Source organism: Rhinopithecus bieti, unplaced genomic scaffold, assembly GCF_001698545.2.
Source record: "Rhinopithecus bieti isolate Rb0 unplaced genomic scaffold, ASM169854v2 scaffold_21626, whole genome shotgun sequence".
In the NCBI taxonomy this organism is placed as follows: domain Eukaryota; kingdom Metazoa; phylum Chordata; class Mammalia; order Primates; family Cercopithecidae; genus Rhinopithecus; species Rhinopithecus bieti.
In genome coordinates, this window is record NW_016810801.1 from 1,103,176 (window position 1) to 1,127,788 (window position 24,613).

A 24,613-nucleotide genomic window follows, 5' to 3' on the forward strand; every position below is an offset into this window, starting at 1 on the left:
GGAGAAACTTGAAAATCACAGGATCTTAGTGAGTCTGAGGAAGGCTTGGAAGAGTAGTCAACTCATGATAGGGGCACTAGACCTTCCTCTACCTTTCTATTCCTTCAGAAAGCCTTCCATGTTAAGCTTTCCCATCCTCAGGATTCATACAACCCTGTGACAATTCTCAATTATGACACCTGCCCCATTAAGTTAGTACAGAATACTTGACAGGGAGGTGTTCCTGAAGACCTCAAATAGTTCAAGACTATTCTCAACCAAGGATGGTAGACTTAAAGAACTAAAAAAATATTCACTATTCCTATTGTTTTTATCAGCTGGCCTTTCTTTGAGAATATTAGGGGATGAAATGAAACTACTTCATGAATGCACTGTAACATAATGAAAATATATGGACTTTTAGGATCAGTCAAAATTCATTTCAAGTTTTGGCTTAATCATGTAACAGCTCAATAGCTCAAGGAGAAAGGCTTAACTCCCTCAAGACTCTGCCTTTTCATCTGTGTGATGGAAATTAAAATTTGTCTCAGATGGGTGCTGCAAAGATTTACCAAGGTGGCATGTAATGCAACTCGTCTAGAGCCTCATCTCTGGGATTAATACCCTTTGCCAGCCTCCACTGTTGGGCAGCTCACATTGCTTAAAATATCCTTTTTTTGTCCTTATTTTCAAATACTGTCTGCTTACTTAATTTCTGCTTCCACCAATGGATTCCAGACACACCACTTTTATTGTTCTCACTATGCAAAGAGCTGACATTTCTGCCTCAAGTTCCCATGTAGATTCTTCATGTCAGTAGGGGCATAACAAATAATATTTGACCATGCCTGAAAATTAACAGTGAATGCCTTTTACTTTGTATTTCTAGTGGTGGCAGGTACTTAATAAATGCAAAGGAGTATTACATTCTGTTACAGAGATGAATACTGGTTGGTAGTATAAATGAATATTGTCTATATTGCATTTCTCCAATCTTAGAATAACATTATGAAAGGATCAATCATTTTGTCATTATGGTCTTCTTTGGCTCCAATCCAGCTTATTGGATTCCTTTAGTTTCAAGTAACAGTAAAATGAATTGCCTCTTGTATTGAAAAAGAAAATACCCTGTTTGGGACAGAATTGAGATTTTATGACTTAGATAAAAATGAACCCACTGAAAATACAGGCTTCTTATCCATGGGCCAGTGAATTACACGTGAATAAAGTCTATTCCTTTGCCTTATTGAGGACTGATACTATGTCATTGGAATTTGGTTTTTGAAGATGAAGATTAGCATTTTGATTCAGATATTTCTTGTGTTTTAGAAGGAGGCAATAAAAAAGATAATCTATTCTAATATCTTTGATTTATAATAGAGAAACCAAGGTCCAAGTTCAGCCCTTAAAATGTCTTTTGTGTATGCGTTATCAAGCCCTGCAGTTTCTCCTTTAACTTGATCTAACAGTCACAATTATAGGCTCCTGAAGTTTTAAAACTAGTTTGGAACTTGCTGATTATCTGGTCATACTTATTTTACAGTTGAAAAAACTAAGAGGTAAGTGATTGTTCGAGGTCACATGGAGAATTACTGGAAGATTTGAGAGTAATAGTTAAGTGCTCTAGGACTTTTCCAGAGTATCTCATTTCCTCTCTCTTTTTGTTTATCCAATCAATCAAACAAGCAAGCAAGAAACCACCTGTGTTTGAAGCTTCTCTACTGTGCTAGCACTATAAAGTAACATGGACAAATGAGGCAGAGAAATAAAATACTGTCCTTTTCATGGAAGAACTTAACAATCTTAGGAGACAAGATGTCTTAGGGAACAACCCAAGAAGAAACTGAGAGACAATAACATCCTATGTTCTTGCGTCCCTCCATCCCCCATTTAGTCACCTGCCTCTGTGCCGTCAGAGGTCTCTGCTCTCATCTCAGCTTTAGCCTTTATCTCACAGAATTGCAGTTGTTCACTTAACTTTTCTGGTTTTCATTTTTGTTTTTATTTCTTTGCCACTTGGCAAGTCAGTGCCTCACAATTTTCTACTCACAAACTTCAGGATTTGAAGCTACTAAAAATATCAAAATGTCAGAAATTCAGAACACTTTAGCGTAAAGAAGTAAAGAAACAGCTTACACAACTCAATACATTCTAAAACACTTCTCCCATCCTGGCCTCTCTCCTACCCTTTCCTTCTGTCTTAAATTTGTAATGACATTTTAATTTAAAAGTTGATAAAAATTATCCAGGAACATTTAACATTTGTAGATGGGGCTGCATTTTACTCAGATGGATCCTCCCAGCTTGAATGATTCATTTGTGGGAGTTGTACACAAGAGTTGCTTGCAAAGAGAATCTTATGAGTAAATGATAAGTGAAGTCATCCTTTTCAGAAAATAAGAAGAGTTATAACTGGGGTGGAGAAGCACCTGCCCTCATCTCAAGAAGGGCCCTTATGCATGGCCACAGAAGAGTGAGGCTATAGCCCATGATTTTGGCAGTGATCGTGCCCTCCCTGGGCATAGTAGGAGCCGTTAGGTCAATCCCAGCATTAACTTGACTGTATTTGGATAAAACATGAGAATCGATCTTAAGTATTATTAGTGAGACCTGCCTATATTACCAGTAGCCAACATAGCAGAATCAGAAACAGCTGGAAAAAGCTACAAATCGGGGCCATGAGGGGCAGATGTAACTTGGCACTCAGGGCTACAGAACATGTGGGGAGGGGCAGCAACAGCACCTCCTGTGGTTTTTCTGTGAAGATTGAGGAGGGACTCTGAGCTAGTATGTAAGTTTGTTACCCGTGTGATTTTCATCCATGCTCTTGATTTTTTTTTTTTTTTTTTTTTTTTTTTGAGGTTGTATGTCCAGGACACTCAAGAGTTATGGAAGAAAAGAATGGAGCAAGAAAAGATGGGGCAGAAAGAAGGGAGAATGAACCATTATTGGGAACATTCTGTCTATAGAAAGAACATTGTGATTGGTTAAAACAAAAGCAGCAACAATAAAATTACCAAACACCTCTGTGTTCTGGACAGTGTGCTGGACAGAAGGAACAGAGACAGTGGGATGAAGTCATATAACTCTATTCATTCATTTATCTTAGCTCTTATATTATAATCATCTACTTGCCTGTCTTTCTAAAAAGACTGAGCTCCTTTAAGGCAAAGATACTGTCTTTTCTATCTTTGTGTCTCCAATGTATACTGTATCCTTGCTGGCTATGGAACTTGCTGTGCAAACTGAGACACTTGTGAGAATGAAATGAGTACTATAAATGATTACTCCTGGGCGATAGATACAAACCAGGACTTTCCCAGGCGAAAAGAAGAAGCACTGTACAGAACATGTATTTTCAAAGATAAATGCACCTTGGGCCAATTCTTAGAACTCAAGGCAAATCTTGAAATAGCCTCTGAGCTAGGCAGTGATTGACAACGGAGGGTATTTTGACTCTTTAGTTTTGTGTCAGTTGGGACATCTTACCATTGTGCATTATTGGGTTGTGACTGTGCAGAAACCCAATAAAAAAAATAGGTACGTATGAGACTAGATGTTCCACAGTCATCCAAAGAATGACAAAACCATTTCAAGAGGAACATGATAAGGTCTGTTGGCAAGGATCTTTCTTGGGATCCTGGAAACTTCTGGGGTGAATGCATGCACTGAGCTCAAATCAGCATATCTGCAGGAAAAAAAAAAAGAAGCCAGACCAGGAAAGTAACAGGAAATGGATATCGCTGCTGGAGACAATGACTAATTTAAGCAGAGTAGGAGAAAAAATTTTCTTTTCCTTTGTGCCAGTTCCTTTCACACAACTTTAGAACATTCTATGACAACCCAGTGTGCAACTTGGCACTGTCAGAAGAGACCTGGGAAAGAAAGAAAATGCGGTAAGAAATGAAAACAGAATATTGTTGTTGAGAGCCTGGAGACCATTTCCAGAGTTTTTTACTCAGGGGGGAATAAGAAAATAGGAAAAACCTTTAAAAAAAAGAAAAAAAAAAGAGTAAATGGTAAATTTCTCCCTCATCCCCGTCTCTTTTCACTGGAGGCAACAAGGAAAAGAATGAATTTTCACGTTTGTCTGGGATTCTTCCTATGTAGAAAACAAAAAAGAACTCAGTCAGATAAAACAAAACACTTTCCAAGACTTAGTATGGAAGGGTGGGGTGGCCTTAGTATGAAATGATGATGCCCATCAATGGCAGAAAACGTCTTTTCTTTCTACCTCAGGTTTGGCCCAGTGCCCTTTGTTTAAGTCTCTTTTTTCTATCAACAGGAATTGAGTCTGTAGAGACTATATGGAATGGTCTCCTGATGACTTCAGCATTTGTTTTTTCTTTTCTTTTTTCTTTTTTTTAACTTGAAGTTCCAGGTTACACGTGCAGAACGTGGAGCTTTGTTATATACATGTGCCATGGTGGTTTGCTGCACCTATTAATCCATCCTCTGGGTTCCCTCCCCTCACCCCCCACCTAATGGGCCCCAGTGTGTGTTGTTCCCCTCCCTGTGTCCATGTATTTTCATTGTTCAGCTCCCATTTAAGAGTGAGATCATGTGGTGTTTGGTTTTCTGTTCCTGTGTTAGTTTGCTGAGGCTGATAGCTTCCAGCTTCATCCATGTCCCCACAAAGGACATGATCTCATTCCTTTTTATGGCTGCATAGTATTCTATGGTGTACATGTACCACAGTTTCCTTATCCAGTCTATCGTTAATGGGCATTTGTGCTGGTTCCCTGTCTTTGCTATTGTAAATAGTGCTGCAATAAACATATATGTGTATGTGTCTTTATAGTACAATGATTTATATTCAGCATTTCAAACAGCACATTTGAAGTAGACATGGGAGAGTTTCCAAGAGACCACTCATTTATTGCAAATAAAAAAATGGGGGGGGGGGGACAGTCTGAGTGTCTTTTCTCTTTTGTAAAGGAATAGTAGTTCACTCCAGTTCAGTGCTGGACACCCAAGGGTATGCTCAGAGGGTTACAGTTTCTGCTCCCACAATGGTACTGTGGCTTGCACTGGCAAAGATTGAAGGTGAGCACATCTTGTTCTCGTGCTTTTTTTCTTGGTTGCCTTCTCTTCTCTCTGCTTGATTAAACACGTGAGCTTGTAGCCCTTCAAAGACTAGTACACATCAGTCTCTTCTCTTCCTCCCATGCTTCTTGCTGGGACTATAGTATATACATCCTTGGCTTGCTAAGCAATTCTACTGTGTGTGTGTGTGTGTGTGTACGTGTGTGTGTGTATGTGTTATGTGGATGTTTTGTGCATACAAGCATGTGGTGCATATATGCCACCATGTTTGGAGCCCATATCATAGTCTATGTGTCGTTTTTCTAGTGGGTGGACTTTGTATATTGTACAATGCGCTGTGCCTTACCTTGCTAACTGGATGTGCCCTGTGTTATGTAATGTGTGTCTGATGTGCATATGATGCATTGTATACATGGTTTATGCATGTTGTGTGTATGTGTATAATATGCATGTGTTGTATATGTGTTTGTGTGTTGTATTGTGTGTGCTGTGTGCTCAATGTGTGTGTGATGCATATGTTGTATATGTGTTTTTTGTGTATTGTGTGTATGTGCATCATTGGAAATGTTGAACTACTTTCTTATGTTCATCACTTTTGTTGGACGTGCTGTAGCTTACCAATGTCTCTTTTCAGCTTTGGGCTGCTACCACATTTCTTCAGCTATCTCTGAGTAGTGCACAAGATGTCAGGACTCCAGATTCACCATTCCTCTGCAAACAACTGCTGACTTTCTGTAAGTTTATCAGCCATTTTGCATGCACAACCCTCTCCCTGGAGGCTTCATCCTTTCCTGGTTATCACTCACCAGTCTGTACTTTCTCATGGGGTTGTCAACTAATTCCCTCTGCATGCTCCTCCCTTCCCACTCATTCCTTAAACCACAGTGATGCAGCCTTCCTCTGCCATAACTCCACTGAAGATGGCCTCCCTGTGGTTAATGAAGAAGTTACTGCCAAATTCACTGGACATTTTTTAATCCTTATATTATAAAAATCAAACAATTGTAAGCATCGTCAAACTCTTCCTCCCATTTGAAATTCCTGTTGCTGAATTTGGCAGCGGCATGTAGCAATTTCTCAAATAATGTTGTTTAATTCAACAATGTTTCATTATAACGTTTATGAAAAAAGATTTGATGCCCAGCTGGGGCCACTGTCTGTATGGAGTTTGCAAGTTCTCTCCACGTCTGTGTCTGCATGTGTTTTCTCTGAGTACTCCAGTTTCCTCCCACACGTCAAAACTGCACATTAGGTTTGTTGGTGTGTCTCAGTGGTCCCAGTCCGAAGGAGTGTGGATGTGGGTGTGAGTGTGCGCTGTGATGGGATGGCATTCTGGCCAGAGTTGGGTCTCACTTGGCTCCTGAGCTGCTGGGACAGGCTGCAGCCACCCAAAACCCTGTACTAGAATAAATGAGTAAATGATTATCTAACTTGTTTTTATTAATCTTTCTTCAACACATGCATATCTCATATTTATGTCAACGTTTAATATTAGAGTGTTTGGAGTTTCCATTTAGAAGTATAATGATGTTTTTCTGACCAGAATATGGAGTACAAACTTAAGTCTTGTTAATATCAATTAGCCAGTGGTAAAATTGGTTTTGTCACATATCATTTTGTTTGGAGTTGCCATTTCCAAAAGCCTAACGTTAAGTGAGATCTTTCTTCACTGTCACACTCCCCTTGGTTCTCTAGCAGTTCCTGAATCTTCTCCATCTCATTCTCTTCTTCAGTCCATTTTTTAAATATTAGTCCCAAGTATTCCATTGTAATCTCCATATTTCAGTCTATACATTTTCCCTGACTGACCACATTCACACACTCAGTCTCTTTTTCCTCATCATGAATGACCCACAAGTGTCCAGGCTCAGCCAAGACCCCTTCCAGGTACAGACCTGAGTTCTGTCTGCCTGCAGGACAGCTCCCTCTGGGTATATCAGCAAGTAACCCCCCAGGATCTGCTCAGAGCCCATGAATCCTCCTTTGTCTGTTATTGGCATCACTAAGCCTGTGGTCACTCAGGCCAGAAACCCAAGAGAGTCGCTTACCTTCTGGGAAGAGAGAATCCTATTTTCCTCAGAGGGTTGTTGTGGGACTAAAATGAGATAAGCAATACAAGTAAATTTAATATATTACCTAGCTTTTAGTAGGTATCCAGAATATGATTTTTCTTTCTTTTTCTCTCTTAAAACATTATCATGGAAGTTCATTGAGTCAGAGATTAGTTACAGATGGGAGTTTTCAGACATGACTTCAGTAAACAATCAAACAAAATTGCAATATTTACATAACAAATCATGAACAAGGACTGTCTCTGCAGCACATGAATTCACAAAGCGATTCTACAACACCTCCATTATTGATGCTCAGAAATCTGTGGGACTGGAGGACAGGAATTGTATTGTCTACTTTGTAGAAAAGGAAACTGTGCTTCTGATGGATTCAGTGACTTCACCAAAGTCACCCAGCAGGCCAGTGGCAGAGCTGGGAGAGAAATAATCAGAAAGATCAGAATCCAGTTTAAAGAGGGTATTCACATAAAAAGCTGGGAACGGCCACCTGGAAAACACAGACATCAGAGAAGTGAGGTCAGTTCTTTGAAGTTAAAAGTTAAGATTTTGCCTATGAAGGAAGAAAACAAACACAAAAATTTAACAGGATTACAACATTTTCTATACAAGGCTGGTTTATGAGTTAAAACAATTTAATCAGTTACAGTTTTTCTTTCCTGTACAACCTGTTTTCATTTCCTTTCCAATTTAAAAGAGTATGTTTAACCTTCCAGTAGACCAGAGGTCCCCAAGACCTGGGCTACAGACCAGTGGTCCTGGGCCACTCAGCAGAAGGTGAGAGTGGTTGGGCAAGCATTATCCCCTGAGCTCTGCCTCCTGTCAGATCAATGGTGGCATTAGATTATCATAGGAGTATGAGCCGTACTGTGAACCGTGCATGTGAGGGACCTATGTTGCATACTTCTTGTGGAACAGTTTCATCTCGAAACCATCCCTTCCACTCTGCCCCTGCCCATGAAAAAATTATCGTTTGTGAAACTCGTCCCTAGTGTCAAAAAGGTTGGGACTGCTAGATTAGATAATTTGACAGCCGTGGTCTTTGTGCGAGAGAGGTAAGAGGGAAGTAACTCTATAACAAAAATCAACAATAAGAGGGTAGGGGGTCTTCCCTTCCCTGGTGCCCTTTAGTCATTTACATTTTACAAAACACTACAGGTGAGGGAGGAGGTTAATCCATAGTAAGAAAAACAAAGTTTACAGCTGCCTATGTTGTAGCTGCCTATTACCTGACTCAGGTCCTGTGACCTTATTCCTTTAAGGCGCAAAATAATTTAAAGTTCCAACAGCTTAGAGTTGGAATTACTTATTTTTACTCCTCCCAAGTGTGTGTTCCTTCTGTTTCTTGTGGCCTGCTAATAATCAGGTAGGTAGTGTCTCTCTACCAAGGTAGATATTACCCAATTGGACAGATTGACAGGCCACCATCCATCTCTGAGTTCAGAGGAGGGGGCAGTGGCTGAATTAAGAGGGTCTAATCACCATAAAAGTCATTGGTGAGGCTAAAGCTTATGATAGTTTTTAAGACAGGGATGTAGATTTGGGGAGAGAAGTGTAAGGGGTTTGCTAAGCCTGTGACGTGACACATAGAATGAGATAGATGAAGGAGTAGCTTCAGGAATATAAATCTGCCAGACACATGATGTAGATTATTTTGCCTGTCTATGGGTGATCATTTCTGGAAGAGTGAGTACAATGCAGTGCCAGGTGCCACGGCAATTCAAAAAAACTAACTAAGCTCACCATTTTATAGTCAGTGTAGTGGAATCATATACATGATCTGATGTAGACTTTGCAATCACCCTTTGATATTTTAGTTATTATTATTATTATTCCTCCTCTATAGGCCAGGAAAGTGCAAATCTCAGAGTAGAGAATTTGTAAAAGGTCTTGTTCCAAGGTCAACTAGCAGAGAGACAACAGACAAAAATCTAAGGCTGTAGACCTAAAATCTCTTTAACTTGTTTACCATGCTACATCTGGGTCTTAACCTTTGCTCTCATCTTGGGCAGAGGCCTGAACGTAGGTCTCTCACAAATGTAGATACTAATAACCACTCTACCTACCCCATGCCATTGTCTGTGAAATCCAGATTGATGATGTACATGGAAGGGCTCTGTAGAATTCAGCGTAATATTATAGACCTGGAGAGTATTGGTATCAATGAGTTTCCATTTCTGCTGCCTTTCTGCTCCATGACTTTCAGCTTTATCTCATGGAGGGAGGTACCATTTTCTTTGCTGGCAATACAAGGCTGGTCAAATCAATGAGCTGAACCTTCCTCAGCCATCAGGACAATGTGTGTTCCATTCCTGCACAGGAGGCTCTGGGCTGTTTGCAGTGCTGCCCTCATATCATGGATGTCAGAATGTCAGTAGAAGATGCCAGATCTCACAGGGTAAGCTCCTCTTTCTGCAAAGGAGTGGACAACTGCTAGCCAACATGAATATTATATAGTATAATATGTATTATACTATACTGGTATATGAATATGTGCATCAACATTAAACCCTCAGATTTTATGACAAAGCTTACAATGTCCCATTCTCTTTAGGCAAATGAGATTCTCCCTCGTTTCACTCCTACTTATTAGAAAATACAGACAAGGCGGTAAGACTTCTGTTCATGGGTAATCTCTTCTTTACTCCCATCCCATGGTAACCACCTCATCTGCTATTTTTATGGGATTTTGTTCCACGAAATTCCTTCTCTCTTCTGTATCTCCAGACACATCATGTATCTGGTGTCCCCACTCCCAGGACTGCAGTGGTGAAGTACAACATGCCCAAGGTCACACAGATGGTTAATGGAAAAGCCATTTCTAATAAACCATCTGTGATTGTCTTTCTGAGACCTTTAGCCCCTCTTTAGGCCCTTTCTATCCACATCACTGTATTCAAACAAAGAAAATAAAAGGACTTCTCAGCCCCCATGTTCTACTTTCTGCCTTGTGGTCTAGTTCCAGGAAGTGGGTGGTAGGGAGGGAGCACAAATTAATCCTACTCCTTTTTGGGAGAGTGAGCTGGCTAAGAGGTGATTTGTTTTGTTGGTATCAGCACTTTAGCAAATGTGATAGGCTTCTGATTGTTTCTGTGAAAGAAGAAGACTAACGGGAGGAAAAAGAAAAGAGGTGAGCAACAAGGTGCTGATGCTTTAAAGGAATAGGTGAAAGTGACAACAGCAATAATAACAATGGTAACTAACATTTGTTGAGCACTCAGTGTGTGCCTAGATATGTGCTTACAACATTTTAATTAATCTTTGTGAAAACACTATGAGGCAGTTATTATTGTTATATTTACAAAAAAAAAAAAAAAAAAAGGCTAAGTCTACGTGAGGTTCAGTGACTTTGGATAGCATGACAAAATAGTAAAAGGATAGGTGGAATGTGAACTCTGACCATCCAGTGGCAGAGGTTTTATGCCAGGGCATTATGCCACATTGAGGGTAAGACAGTGAGAAGCATTCCTGTTGGGGTGCCAGAATTTTCAGATGACCAAGATATCCATGATGTCTGGGTAGTCTACCCCTAACTGGTAGTACACTCCCCCAGGGTACTACTAACAAGTACTACAGGTGCTGCCTGTTAGGGATAAAGGTAGCCTTATAGAGAATGATTCAGAGGCCTCAGTCATGTTCTTATTCATTTACTTTTTTTCTTCTGTTCAACAGGTGTTATCCTATTGGGTTAGAGATTTTAAGCAAGAGAAATAGTGCTCCCACCTATACTTGACATTTCTTGTTCTTTGGCCTTTGGTGTGGCAGGCAGAATTCTAAGATGACCTCATTGACTCTCACCCTTTTCTTTTTCCCTCCACTTAGAGTATGAGTAGAACCTGAAAATGTGATGAATGTGAGACTAGAGAGTGAACAGAGTTGCTTCTGAGTATGCTTAAGATTCTTGATTGTGAAAAGATGGGAAGAGAAAGGGTGATCGCTGGGAGTGGGGACACCAGATACATGATGTGTCTGGAGATACAGAAGAGAGAAGGAATTTCGTGAAACAAAATCCCATAAAAATAGCAGATGAGGTGGTTACCATGGGATGGGAGTAAAGAAGAGATTACCCATGAACAGAAGTCTTACCGCCTTGTCTGTATCTTTCTAATAAGTAGGAGTGAAACAAGGGAGAATCTCATTTGCCTAAAGAGAATGGGACATTGTAAGCTTTGTCATAAAATCTGAGGGTTTAATGTTGATGCACATATTCATATACCTGCCACTCATTAGCCTCTAATGTAACCTTAACTTGATGGTATGTGCCTAGTAGACATTCAAATTCCTCAAAGTATTACAGTTTCTGGGGTTTTTTTCTGGGCATCTTGTAAAATTGTACTTCTCTCTTCCCTTGCAGTTAGGCATGGCTGTAGGAGTTGCTTTACCAACCTCTTTCGGGAAGACATCTTAGAACCAGTTCTCAATCGCTATCTTGTCTTCTCCTCTGCCACAACAATCTGCAGTTATTTTGAGTAGGCTGTTCTGCCAACCTGAGCACTGAAGAGAGAAACAGTACAGCTTCCAGTTTATCCATAATGAGCATTTCATGAGAGTAAGAAGCACACATTTTTTGTTTTAACGTATTGGGGTTTGGGAATTGATTGTTACTGTAGCATGATCTAGATCACCCTGACAAAAGCAACACACAAGGAAAAAACACTTGGCTCCCCATTATTGAGATATTCCCCAAATGCATGAATGACACCATGCCATGTGCCAAGGACCATTAGAGCAACAACCAAAAATGGCAACACAACAACAATAGCAGCAGCAAACACAATTGTGTCTCCCTGTGTAGCCCTCTGGGCTTCCATGGCAATTATAGTCACTGGGAGGATTACACTGACTTTTCTAAGAATTCACTGCTCTCTCGAAGCAGGGACTCTATATCCACATTTTCCATATCATTTCTCCACAGCTTGTCCTTAGGGTGAAAGAACAAGGGCTTTTATAACACATTCCATTGGCTGGGTTTATGATGCTCTGCCTCACTCCCTCTGCCCTGAAGTAAAGCTAAATTATAAAATAGGGCCGGTCTTATCTTGGGCAGCCATGCAACAATGGTTTCTGGAGGTGAGTGTTGAAATATGTCTTGGGGCTTTGGGAAATGTTTTCAATTCAACATTCTGTGATCCTTGTCCAAAGATCCTTGATAGCATCCTTTAGGCGTCACTGAATACAATCAGCACACACACACAAAAAAAACAAAATCTTTGCATTCAAATGCCTAAACTAACAAGTAAAGAAGCAAATATCTAGAAAATATTTTGTAGACTAAGTAAAAATAGGACTATAATTACATGTATATATATAAATAATAATAATGTAGTCATGTACATTCATAGATAGTCATATATATTAGGGTTCAGAGTCTTTGAGAAGAATATTGCCCAGGTGTCAGAAGATTTGGGTTTTAGACCAAGCTTATCATTAAACAAGAAACCTAAAACAAATGGCTTGGCTTTCCTTACATTTCCTATTTATACAATAAAAACATTGAATATATAAACTAATTGTTCTTTCAGGGCTCTTAAAACTCTGATATTCTAGGATTTTATTTATTATTATGCCACAACCTCATCTAATCATAGTAACAATAGCTAACATTTCAGTTCCAACAACTATGGAGGATTGTTGGCAAAGATAGTGACAATTATTCCCTTCCCTTTGTTGTATGAACTTGTAGTTCTATCAAGTGGTACAGTCTAGGCTGGCCTTGTGGTTTTCTTTGACCAATAAAACAAGGCAGAAGTGGTGTTGTGCCAGTTAGAAGCCTAGGTGTCAAAAGTCTTGCATGCTTCCTCTTTTTCTTTTGGAACACTGCTGCTACCTTATGGACAAGTTCAAGGTAGGCTACTGAAAGATCTGAGACATGTGGCCCATGCAAATTCCATCACCCCAGCCAACAGTTACCCAACCGCCAGAAAATGTAAATGAGACCACCGTAGAGAAACCAGCCCCCAGCCAATCCACCAGCTGACCTCAGACTCCTGAGCCAGTCCCGCTGAGATCTACCAATACTAGTTCAGATCAGCAGAGCCATCCAGATTACCTGTAGACTCATAAGCAAAAAGACATTGTTGTTTTAAGCCACTAAGTTTGAGGGTTGTTTGTTACATAGATGTAGTAATAGATAATTTATGCAACATGTCAAAAATTAATTCATTTGATCCTTACAACAAACCAATAAAGAGGTATTATTATTATTATTATATTATTATTATTATTCTACTCATTCTACAGAGGAAGAAACAGAGGCAATTTACTTGCCCTACTAGTGAGCAGATGAGCTGGAATTTTAACTCAGGTTGTCCTCCTCTAGAACCTCCATTTTTCCTATGATAAGCACAAACTAGTAAATAATTTCTGCTAATTGTAAGAAATATCTGCCACCTATATAAGTCTGTCTGCCAACCCACACTTCCACGTTAAAGTGAAATAAAACACATATAAAAATTTCACAGTTTACATTCACATTACACATCTTCATCCACATTGTCTTTGAGTTATGGATGCCAATAATAATTTCATTTACTATCTCCAAGGGCAGTCTTTACAAATCTCCCTTACTTTCATTTATTTCCAAAAAATTATTGAGAAGGAGCAGCAGAAATAAACTCCTTCCCACCCAGAGAAGTTTTTTTTCTACAGATCTGGAATCTGAGGAGTCACACTTTCAATGGAACACCCCTTCACTTAGCCTCACCTAATTAAATGTTGCTCTTCTTAAGGATGTTTCATAGACATTTCCACCAACTGCTGCTAATGGCAGAGACAAGGGAGAGACTATTTTAGTGGGTGTTTCTGACCATAGCCCAAAGTGATCTCTTGGGTATGTTGCATTGCATAACAGATTACCACAATAACAAACCTATATTATCTCATTGTTTCCATGGGGCTGAAATCCAGGTACACCTTATCTGGGGTCACTGGATCTCTTACAATCAAAGGGTCAGCCAGGGTTGCAATCATTTCAAGACTCAAATACGGAAGAATATGCTTGCAAGTTCATGCATCTAGTCATTGGCAGGGTTCAGTCCTTTTGGGTGGTCTGACTGAGGGCTTTAGTTCTTTGCTGGCTGTTTCTGACCGGGTGGTCATCTCAGTAGGGCAGCTGACAACATGAAAACTGGCTTCATCGGTGGGATTAAATGAGAGGAAAGAGAGAGTGAGAGTTTCTAATTTTTTCTAACCCAAACTTGCAAATTTATTTCTATTACTTTTGCTGTATTCTATTTCCTTTTTTAAAAAATATATACATTCATAGGGTGTAAGTGCAATTTGCTACATTTGATGTATTTCGTTGCGGTGAAGTCAAGGCTTGCACTGGAGCAACGCACATTGAACTTGCCAAGTGACCTCCCATCAAGACCCCCCTCCCACCCCAGCACCCCTCTAGGTTTTTATTGTCCATCATTCTACTCTTTGTTTCCATGTTTACACATTCTTTAGCTCCCACTTACAAGTAAGAATATTTTTCTTTCTGTGTCAGAGTTGTTTCACTTAAGATAATGGCCTTCAGTTCCATGCATGTCGCTGTAAAAGACATTCTTTTTTATGAATGAATAGTATTTCACTGTGTATATATACCTCATTTAATCTCATCTTCCATTGTTGGATACTTAGGTTGATTCTGTATCTTTTTTATTGTGAATTGTGCTGGGAAAAATATACCAGTGTAGGTATCTTTTTATGATTTTTTTCCTGCCTTTGGATGGATACTCAGTAGTAGAATTGCTAGATTCTATGGTAGTTCTATTTTTAGTTGTTTGAGAACTAGCCATGCTGTTTTCCCTAGAGATTGTACTAATTTACATTCCCACCAACAGTGTATAAGAGCTCCTTTTTCTCCAAAATTTTGACCAATCTGTTATTTTTTGTCTTTTTAGTAATAGCCATTCTGATTTGTGTAAATGGTATCTCATTGTGATTTTAATTTGCATTTCTCAGATAATTAGTGATGTTGAACATCTTTTCGTATGCTTGTTGGCCATTTGTATTCTTTTAAACAATGTCTGTTAATGTCTTTAGCCCACTTTTAATGAGATTACTTGGGGTTTTTTGTTGAGTTGTTTTAGTTTCTTGTAAATTCTGCATATTAGACCTATATTAGTCCATTCTCACATCTCTATAAAGAAATACCTGAGACTGGGTAATTTATAAAGCAAAGAGGTTTAATGAGCTCACGGTTTGGCAGCTGTAAAGGAAGCACAATGCTAGCATCTGCTTGGCCTCTGCAGTGACCTCAAGAAACTTTCACACATGGCTGGATCAGAAGGAAGAGACAGAGGAGTGTGTTACACACTTTAAAAATGACAAGATCTCATGATAACTCACTCACTATCATGAGGACAGTACAAAGGGGATGGTATTAAACCATTCATGAGAAACCATCTCCATGAACAAATCACCTTCCATCAGGCCCCACCTCCAACTTTGGGGATTACACTGTGATATGAGATTTGGGTGAGGCACAGGTCCAAACCATGTCAAGACCCTTGTTGTATGTATAGATTGCAAATATTTTCTCCCATCCTGCAGTTTGTCTGTTCACCCTACTAATTATTTCTTTTTATGTGACTAGGGTTAGCATATACTCAAGGGACGGGAAATGCAAAAGGATGTATATGCCAGAAGGTGTTAAATCATTGAGGGCCATCTTAGAAGTCTGTCTATTATACCTTGCAAGCTAGATACGTCTTTGAAGTTTTGTGTTTTATCTTTAAAATGTATGAATATTTACATTGTATGCAAAAGTCATTATGTCTACATTTATTTTAACAGACGGATAGTATCTGAATTATTTATTATCAGGAGATGACGCCTATTTTCTATTCTGTAACTTTTGGTATGCCAGGTTGCAGGCATAAGCTCTGTTTGGAGAAGCACTGCCTGGGTCATTTTCTTATCTTTTCAATTCAAATCAATCTTGTCATTTGTATAAAGGAGAAAAATAAGACCCAAACGGGACAGTGAAGGTCACCGCTCTCCAAGGCAATGACAAAGTTGAAACTAAAAAAAAAAAATCCTGGGACTCTGGGGTTGGGGCCAGAATAGTTCTTTCAAGATCTTGCTTTAGTTGTGTCTCAAGCACACCTACTAGCATTTAGCACATACTTAATTTGACTTTTCCTAACAGTGCATGGCACGTGTGCCTTGTTCTCCCTGTGATGCTATAAGGTGTTAAACTCAAGAACCAAGTCACATTGTTCCCGGCACATTGATAGTCACATAAGACATATTCAGAGTCCATTCCATTTATTCTTTTCTTCTTAATGTGGGAAGTCTTGAAAATCAGGATACTGTTATCTATCAGAAAACTTTTTTTTTTTAATTAAAATACCTTAGTGTAATCACTCACTCTCCCCTCATGGCTTTTCCCAGGCCCTCATCTTGCTCTCCTGATTCATGATGACAAGCTCCAAACAAGTCCTCTGACTCCAAGTTCTTCTTTATTTCCATACATTCTCCTCCCTTTAGCTTCTATAGGGTTTTGAAAGCAGATCTCTTTTTCCTGCTAAAAACTTACCAGTCCTCACATTTTCTTCAAATATATATCCAATTCCTCAGGTAGACCAAGTAGGGTCTTCATGTCAGGACCCTGGCTTAGCCTACAATTTCATCTCATCCCTCTCTTTGTCATCGGTCCTACTCTTCATCCAAACAATACTCCTTAGATATTCCCTAAAAGGCAGAGTTGTTTGTGCCTCCATGCCAATATCCACGTTGTGTCCTCAGCTTTGAATCACCTTTCCTCAAGCCTCTTCTCTCTCTTACTCATTCTTCAAGATTTATTTTAAGCATCTCCAGCATTGGAAGCTTTTTATGTGTCTTCCTCTCCCAGTCTGTACTTCCTACGAAAGCTCTAAGACATTCACTTCAGCTATTATCATTCCTCCTCTTTACATTTTCAATATCACACCCAGACACCAATAGCTACAAGATTCACAACAAAAACCACACAGCAATTAGCTTTTTTCACATCATTTACTAAGCTCTTCTGACACATCAAACACTGTACTATGTATAGTGTACGTTATCCTCTTTCTCTTACAGTAACTTTAAGAGATCAGTGTATATGAGCTTTATGAGTAAAGTTATCTCAGAGAAGTTAAGATACACATGGTCAAAAATAGATCTCGGATGCCAGTCTAGGTCTGTCTCGTGTTCTCTTACTATACTTCTCAGATTTATATTATTGAGGCAAATTATCAGGTAAAACTGAATCAGCATGACCTTTAGGACATTGTCTCTGCAATACTCTTGTGAATACCCTTGTGATTGATCAAATTTGTGCAACATTTGCTAAAAATCAGCAACCTTTGCTTTTCCTAATTGAATTTGAGAATTAACTTGAAATGGATCCAGGGGCGTGGCTACTGGCAGCATGGTATTGGTGTCACACAGAACTGTTCTCCTGCTTGACTCCGTAAAGTGCTTTTCATTGCTTTTGAAGCCCTCAATGATCTAGTCCCTGCGTCTGGATTTTGGGTATCAGATGTTCACAGCAGTGGTTTTTAACCATTAGCATGAACTTGTAGTGCTTGATAAAATACAGATTACTGAACCCCACCCCCAGGGTTTCTAATTCAGCGTTCCAAGGTGGCCCTGAGAATTTGCATGTCTAACATGTTCCCAGGTGATGTGGGTGCTGCTGGTTTAGGGACCATGGATCATCTATTGAAAATGATGAGTTTACAAAAATTGTCTGGGAATGCTAGGGGAAGGGAGGCTATGGTCACACTCCATAGAATGCTTAGGCTGGTTACTGTTCCACCCACTTAGAGAAGATAGCAATCACTCTGCATTCCCTCATGAATTTCCTAGCAACTGAGAGTGAGTTTTTATGGTCATTTTCAGATAATTCGATTCATTGTTTCACATTATTATTAAACAAATCTGGATACATTTCTTCTTAAATGAGATAATAATATCTTTATTGTTTAACCCAAGTTTACTTAGGACATCTGTTATTTGCAGTCTAATGCATCCCAAGTGACATGGCCCTTTTATATGAGCTTCTAAAAAGCACCATCTCACCCTCCAAGCCCCATTCCCTAGAGGTGTGATTATACCTTTCTTTTTTTCTTCTGTAAACTGAAAGAAGGTCTCCTTTTTTTTTTTTTTTTTTTTTTTTTTTTTTTTTTTTTTTTTTTTTTTTGGTGTGTTTGTTTGTTTTGGTTTGGCTTTTTTGAGACGGAGTCTTGCTCTGTCGCCCAGGCTGGAGTGCAGTGGCGCCATCTCGCTCACTGCAACCTCCGCCTCCCGGATTCACGCCATTCTCCTGCCTCAGCCTCCTGAATAGCTGGGACTACAGGCGCCTGCCATCATGCCCGGCTAATTTTTTGTATTTTTAGTAGAGACGGGGTTTCACCATGTTAGCCAGGATGGTCTTGATCTCCTGACCTCGTGATCCACCCGCCTCGGTCTCCCAAAGTGCTGGGATTACCGGCGTGAGCCACCGTACCTGGTCAAGGTCTCCTTCTATCTAAGAGTTTTGGTTCAATTTCTTCCAGTCTTGATGTTCGTATTTCATCATTGAATCATTTTAACACAAGTTCCATCAGCCTTCCCCTCTTTATCTTGCCCTCATTGGCATATAAACATGCTCAAGTTTTCTACTCTTAATGTAAAATGCTGAGGATGCTATTCTTTACCAATTCAACTTTAAGACTAAAGACACATTTTGGCAAAGAGATTCTTTACAGCCCAGGTATTGTTGACGTTTCTGAAAAGAGGTGTAATTATTGTGAAGAGCCCTAGTGAAGCCCTGCAATGAGATTTCAGACACAGCAATATTGACCTGTGTCTCCTGGAAAGAAACAGAAGTGTCAGAGTCGCTAATGTTGGGGAAAGAGAAAGAAACATGCTACTGTTTACATGAGCTGTAGTTTGTAGCTGTACACAGACCACACTTAAAGATATTGCCAGGGACTTCAAGAAGAGGAAGAGAGAAGTCTATGCATGTCCACTTTCCCACTGTAGAATTTATTCAAGAAAGTCTCACTTGTTTAAATCAGAAAGGTTTTTTGCTTTCAAAGCAAATAAATGAATAAGTAAACACATTTCTTTAGAGTTTGATTGAAGCCAGGCATTGCTTATACATTTTACAAGCATGGAACGATAAGGTACTTCTTGAAGGAAATGCAATGGAATGTGAATTAAAATTCAGTTGCCTTGATCCACTGAGTTATGTCAATCGTTAATTCTCATCTATCTCCCCCTTTCAGAAAGATTTGACAATGCAGTGTCTCCAGTTTTGATGTCCAATTTCAAGTTTGCTGCAATACATTCTCAGTCCACAAAGGCAGCACTGACAGCCTTGGGACAATTCAGAAATTACTTCTGAACTGTCGAATTCAGTAGACTTACATCAGCTCCTCATTTCACCTAATTTATCTACTTCATTTGACACTGTTGATGTCTCTTCTAGAGAAAACGTTCTTTGCCCTTTTCTGTTCCTCTTCTCCTTTGGCCTTGAAACTTGTTCTCTTTCTGTTTCCAGTCTTTTCGGGCTGTTTCTTACCGTTTCCTGTTTATTAAATGTTTGTATTTTACTTGACCTGGTCCCTGGGCTTTTATTATTCTTTCTGAACTTCCTGGGCAATCTTGCCCACTGTGTGGCTTTCACTTCACCAATTAGCTGCCTCCCATTCCTGGATACTTTCGAGGGCAATAATTCACCCAATGGGGCATTTTTAAAATCTGGGGAGATGCTTTTTTATTATTATGATGAATGACAGAAGGGGCCTACTGGTGTTTAGAGGGCAGGGCTTCGGTAGGCTAGATGTCCTATAATACATTACATAGTCCTTCCCACAAAATAGAGAATTATCCCATGCCCCACATGATTTTGAATGGCCAGCCTGACACTCACGTAAGCAAAAGATCTGATTATAATTACATGGGCCTAGAACATATGTCTAGTTTTTATAAAATGCCAAAGTACTTTTTTGCTTATTTTTATTATATGCTTGAATTCCAGAAATGCAATGAAGGTACAAATCAGTAAGCAATTGTTGTTTAAGTTTTTCAGAACTTTACTGAAGTAGTTGATCCATAAGGCAATATTAGATGTGGTGGTTTCCGGACACCCACCTGTGACACTGCGGTGACCGGTCTCCTGTCTGGCCTTCAAGTAGATCTGGACCCCACACAGTCCCCATGTACAGCTGATACCAGGCTGAAATGGATCAGGTGGCTGAGGAACTAAGCCAGTGTCAGGTGGCACACCAGACTGCCAAAGTAAGAAGCTCTACACATACATGGCCTTTCTTCCCTTCTGATGTGCTTGGGCGAAATATGTGGATATACAACAGATACAGATCACAAAGATATGATCAGTGCAGCTGACAGTTTATGAGATCTGACCACCTCAGGCAACACCAAAGGATTCATTAGCAGATGCCAAGATCTTCAGATGCATAGGCTGATGATGAAGAGATGGATGGTCCTCCTTCTCCTCATCTTTAGGACAGTCTCTTCTCATTTTGGCTTTTCTACCCAGATCACATCTATCTCTGACCAGCTTGTCTCTTTGGTAGGTGGAGGCTTGGATGAACACAGGAAGATTATGGAGCAACACTTGAAGCCCAAATGAAGCTCAGGACCCAGAGACTTCTCAAAACTTGTCTTCAATGCTCGAACTCTTCTGCAGCCACCTGTTTCTACTGGAGTTTAGCCAGGTGGGAAGGTGGGGCACAGTAGAGATTGGGAGCTTCATTAAAAAGCTCTTTATCTTACGTCCCTCTCAAGCTTAAAACCCTTTAGTGACTCCTTTGCCTGCTACATAAAATTCAATTTCTTTATCTTGGCCTTCCACAGTTTCCAGAGCCAGGCAGCGCTCAAATCCTAAATTTACCACTTAATAACCATGAGACCTTGGGAAAGATCTTTGATCACTATGCCTTGTGTTCTCTTCCAGAAAATGAGAAAACCAATGTTGGACTGTATTGGACAGGATATATGTACTATATCAGCTTCACCCTCGCACTCACTGGCCATATGCATAGAGTCTGTGTCTCTTCCCACCACTTTAAAGACATGGATAAAATGCCCTACCACAGGGCATGAGATCTGACATCCCAATTTTCCACCAGCAAACTTAGAAGTGTGGGAGAGTTAATACTTATGGGGTAAAATTTGACTAATGGAAAATGGGAGACAGCTAACTCCCAGGCAGATAAATTCCCCCTTCTTTCCTTCCTTCCATGAATTGCTGCAAAGTTCCATTTCTCCAAAATAGCACAGTCTATGGGGAGACTTCCCAAGTAGCAGGTGGACACAACTGCTGTGCCTCCTCAAGGCTTGTCATGAAGCAGTGCCCAGCCTGGTAATACATCATCTTGTATTACTTCCCATTAGTTCTTCTCTTGCTTCCTCCCTTGCTTCTCACTCCTAATGTCTTGAGTTTTTACCTCCCCAAAGAAAACATCAGTATTTAGTTTTTTGGCTCTGTTTTCTAGGTGACTTTGATGGTGGAGGGAAAGGAGAACCGTAGACTAAGGCAGAAAAGAATGAATTCCACTCTAACTTCTCCTCCTCCTCCCACCTTTCTCAGCTATCTGGAGTACCAAGTACCAGATATTAAGGGAGTCTATCCTGCCCTGCTGTCTCCTGAGGTTGGGAGGATAATGACTATCCTGGCAACTCTGTCAGATAGTTTAGACCTCGTTTCCAGGCTGAGTAGGCTGTTTTAACCCAGAAAGCTAATAGAGAGAAAGGAACTTGGCTATGCTATCAAGTGCAGGGCTGGAATCCCAATCAGGATCAGTCTGCTTCAGTGGTTGTCCCTCTCCTTAGAGATAATGTCTTCTGTAGGTGTTTCCTGAACCCACCCTGGTGCCAAGCATGGCCGCATGATGGCTACAGAGAGATGAATCAAATCTGGTTTCTGTGCTCAAGGTACCATCGTGATCTTGGGGCAGAGAGGTCCTCCTAGGTACAATGGCCATGGAGAAGACGAGCCCTAAAGGAAAGATTAAGAGAGGCCTTCTGAAGGAAATGACCCTTGAGTCCAGTAAGAGAGTGTAGCATCTAGTAATCCCTCAAATGTTGAAATAAACTGAGCAGGTAAATGAAGAGGAAAGAGGATTCCAGGCAGAGAGCACTGGACCTAGCAACTGTTCAGGAAAGAGTCAGCCTGCAAGTGTCCATTCATTCATTCGGCAGATGTCTTTTGAGCCCACAATAAAAGAGCACCAAGGCTATGCAGTCCCATGGAGAAGAGCACCAAAACAACTAAGAAATGTGTCAAGGAATAAAGGCTTCTCAACGAAGTACCTGAGTAAGACCTGAAGGACTCACGGGGGCTGGCCGCATCACCCATTTCTTGGACATACGCCCTTGGTCATGCTCTGTGCTGGACACAAGAATTCAGAGGAGCATGAAGGTACCCTTCCTCTATGGTGGAGCAGAAAGATCATGGACAATAATTGTAAATATATTCAGTGCTGCCAAGGAAAAGAGCAGGATCAAACGTATTCGGCTCTCTGGAGAAGCTCCACAGCCTTGGCCATGCCTGCTCCTGCCCTCCCACCCCTACCCTGACTTTATCTTGCTTGGTCATCTTTGTCTGTGTCACTAGTAGCCCCAGCATACTTGAGGTGGACGTCAGATGCCTTCCACCTCTCCAAGTGAGAGGAGTGGATATGATTGAAAGAACAGGGGCAGAAGGGACTAATTTGGGACCTGTTCACTGGCTCCAGAGATTGAGGTCGTGGGTGTCCAAAGTCACTTTCATTTCCACCTGGGCACCACGTCCCTTCCATGAAGCAGGCTATCATGAGTTCCATGGGCCAGGGCTGATCTCTGTTCCCCAGCCCACCTGTCTCACACACAGCCCTGTGGGTAGGGTCGGCAGACCAGATTGTTTATTGTTGGAATGTAAGATGAGAGATCTGGTTGGTGACCTATCATTTTCGCTGAGAGATAGACATGGAGAGTACCAGAGTGAGCAAGGGTATATGATGTGCACTGTTATGGTGGGCAAAAGAGGCTCCTACCCTTGTGGAGGTCACAATCCAGTGGAGGAGGGATGTTACTAAAAATGTACAAAGTGCTGGGAGGACAAACAGTGGAGACTTGCTGCAATGGGGCCAGGGGCTTAGGAAGGCATTTCTTGGAAATTGTGGTTTGAGGTCAGAGTTAAGGAAAACTAAGCAGACAAAGAAGGTGAGATAGTGATTCAAGGAGAAATAAATCTGTCCTTTATCCAGAGATTACCCTGTGTGAGGCAGTGACTAAGCCTTTCCCAGTATCACCCAAAGTCCTGCCTCTGCTGTTTCCTGGCTGTGCGGCTTTGGGCAATTTACTTGTCACTCTGTTGCTTCTGATAGCAAAGAGGATGGAGAGATAGACAAGTTGAAGAGAGATAAGGTTTAAAGCATTTCCTTTGGCTGCTATCCGGAGATTGGATTAGAGCAGGGGTTTAAGAGACAGGAGGGACTTCAGTGTTTTTGGTGAGAGTCAAGGTGGCTTGGGTCTATTGTGGTAGTGAAGGTAAGGAGAAGTAGATGCAATAATTAATTAGATTTGCTTGGTGAGGGAGTGGTCAAGAATGACTCCCAGCTTTCTGGCTTGTGTTATTATAAGTAGCACATAAAAAGAATGGATGAACTTTGTTAATTTATTTTCTATTTATTGTGATATCTAGCATACTTGAAAAACATATCTTCTGCATATTCAATTTAAAGAATAATAATATTACTAATATACTCTTTAGGTCACTTGAGGGAAAAAATTTGCCAATACACTTAAAGCCTTTGAGTCCCCCATTCTTCTCCCCAGGGGTAACTGCAATCCTGAATTTTGTTAATCTTGTCTTTCCTACTTATTGTTTTATTCATATATATACATATATTTCTAAATGATATAGTGATTGGTTTTGTATGATTTTGAATTTTACATTTACTCAATTTGGGGTTCATTGAACTTTTTCCAATCCAAAGGTTTATAGTCTTGATAAAATGTGGAAAAAAGTAATAACAATGTTATGTAATTTGAGTCACCAATTTAACATAACTGCATCAGTTTGCATTCAAAGGGATTCTGCTTATTTACACCAATGTGTCGCGTTCTCTTATTTCGAAATGAAAAACAATTTTTAAAAAACCCATTAAGCTGAAAATCAAATGCTGTTAAGTTTTTTTTACTCCAAACTGTTACATGCTTGCTTCTCTGCACATTGCTAGCCTTAGACAACAGGGGACGGATGATACATAATTAAAATTAATAAATATTAGAAACCCCTAAATAGCATTCATTAATTGCCAGGCACTATTTTAAGGATCCAGCATATTTTTTTTTTTTCATTTTTTTTTATTATACTTTAAGTTCTAGGGTACATGTGCATAACGTGCAGGTTTGTTACATATGTATATTTGTGCCATGTTGGTGTGCTGCACCCATCAACTCGTCAGCACCCATCAATTCATCATTTATATCATGTATAACTCCCCAATGCAATCCCTCCCCCCTCCCCCCTCCCCATGATAGGCCCCAGTGTGTGATGTTCCCCTTCC

At 40.2% G+C, this 24,613-nt stretch overlaps 1 long non-coding RNA gene across 1 annotated transcript in view; it reads left to right on the plus strand.

Moving 5' to 3' along the window:
- Nucleotides 1–3,691: 3,691 nt before the first annotated feature.
- The window catches only part of LOC108542678 (uncharacterized), a 32,611-nt gene continuing 11,689 nt past the window's right edge, over nucleotides 3,692–24,613 (plus strand). The window contains exons 1-3 of the long non-coding RNA XR_001889337.1: nucleotides 3,692–3,875; nucleotides 20,120–20,336; nucleotides 20,636–20,776. This is a non-coding gene — a long non-coding RNA (uncharacterized LOC108542678). The remainder of the gene's footprint in view (nucleotides 3,876–20,119; nucleotides 20,337–20,635; nucleotides 20,777–24,613) is intronic.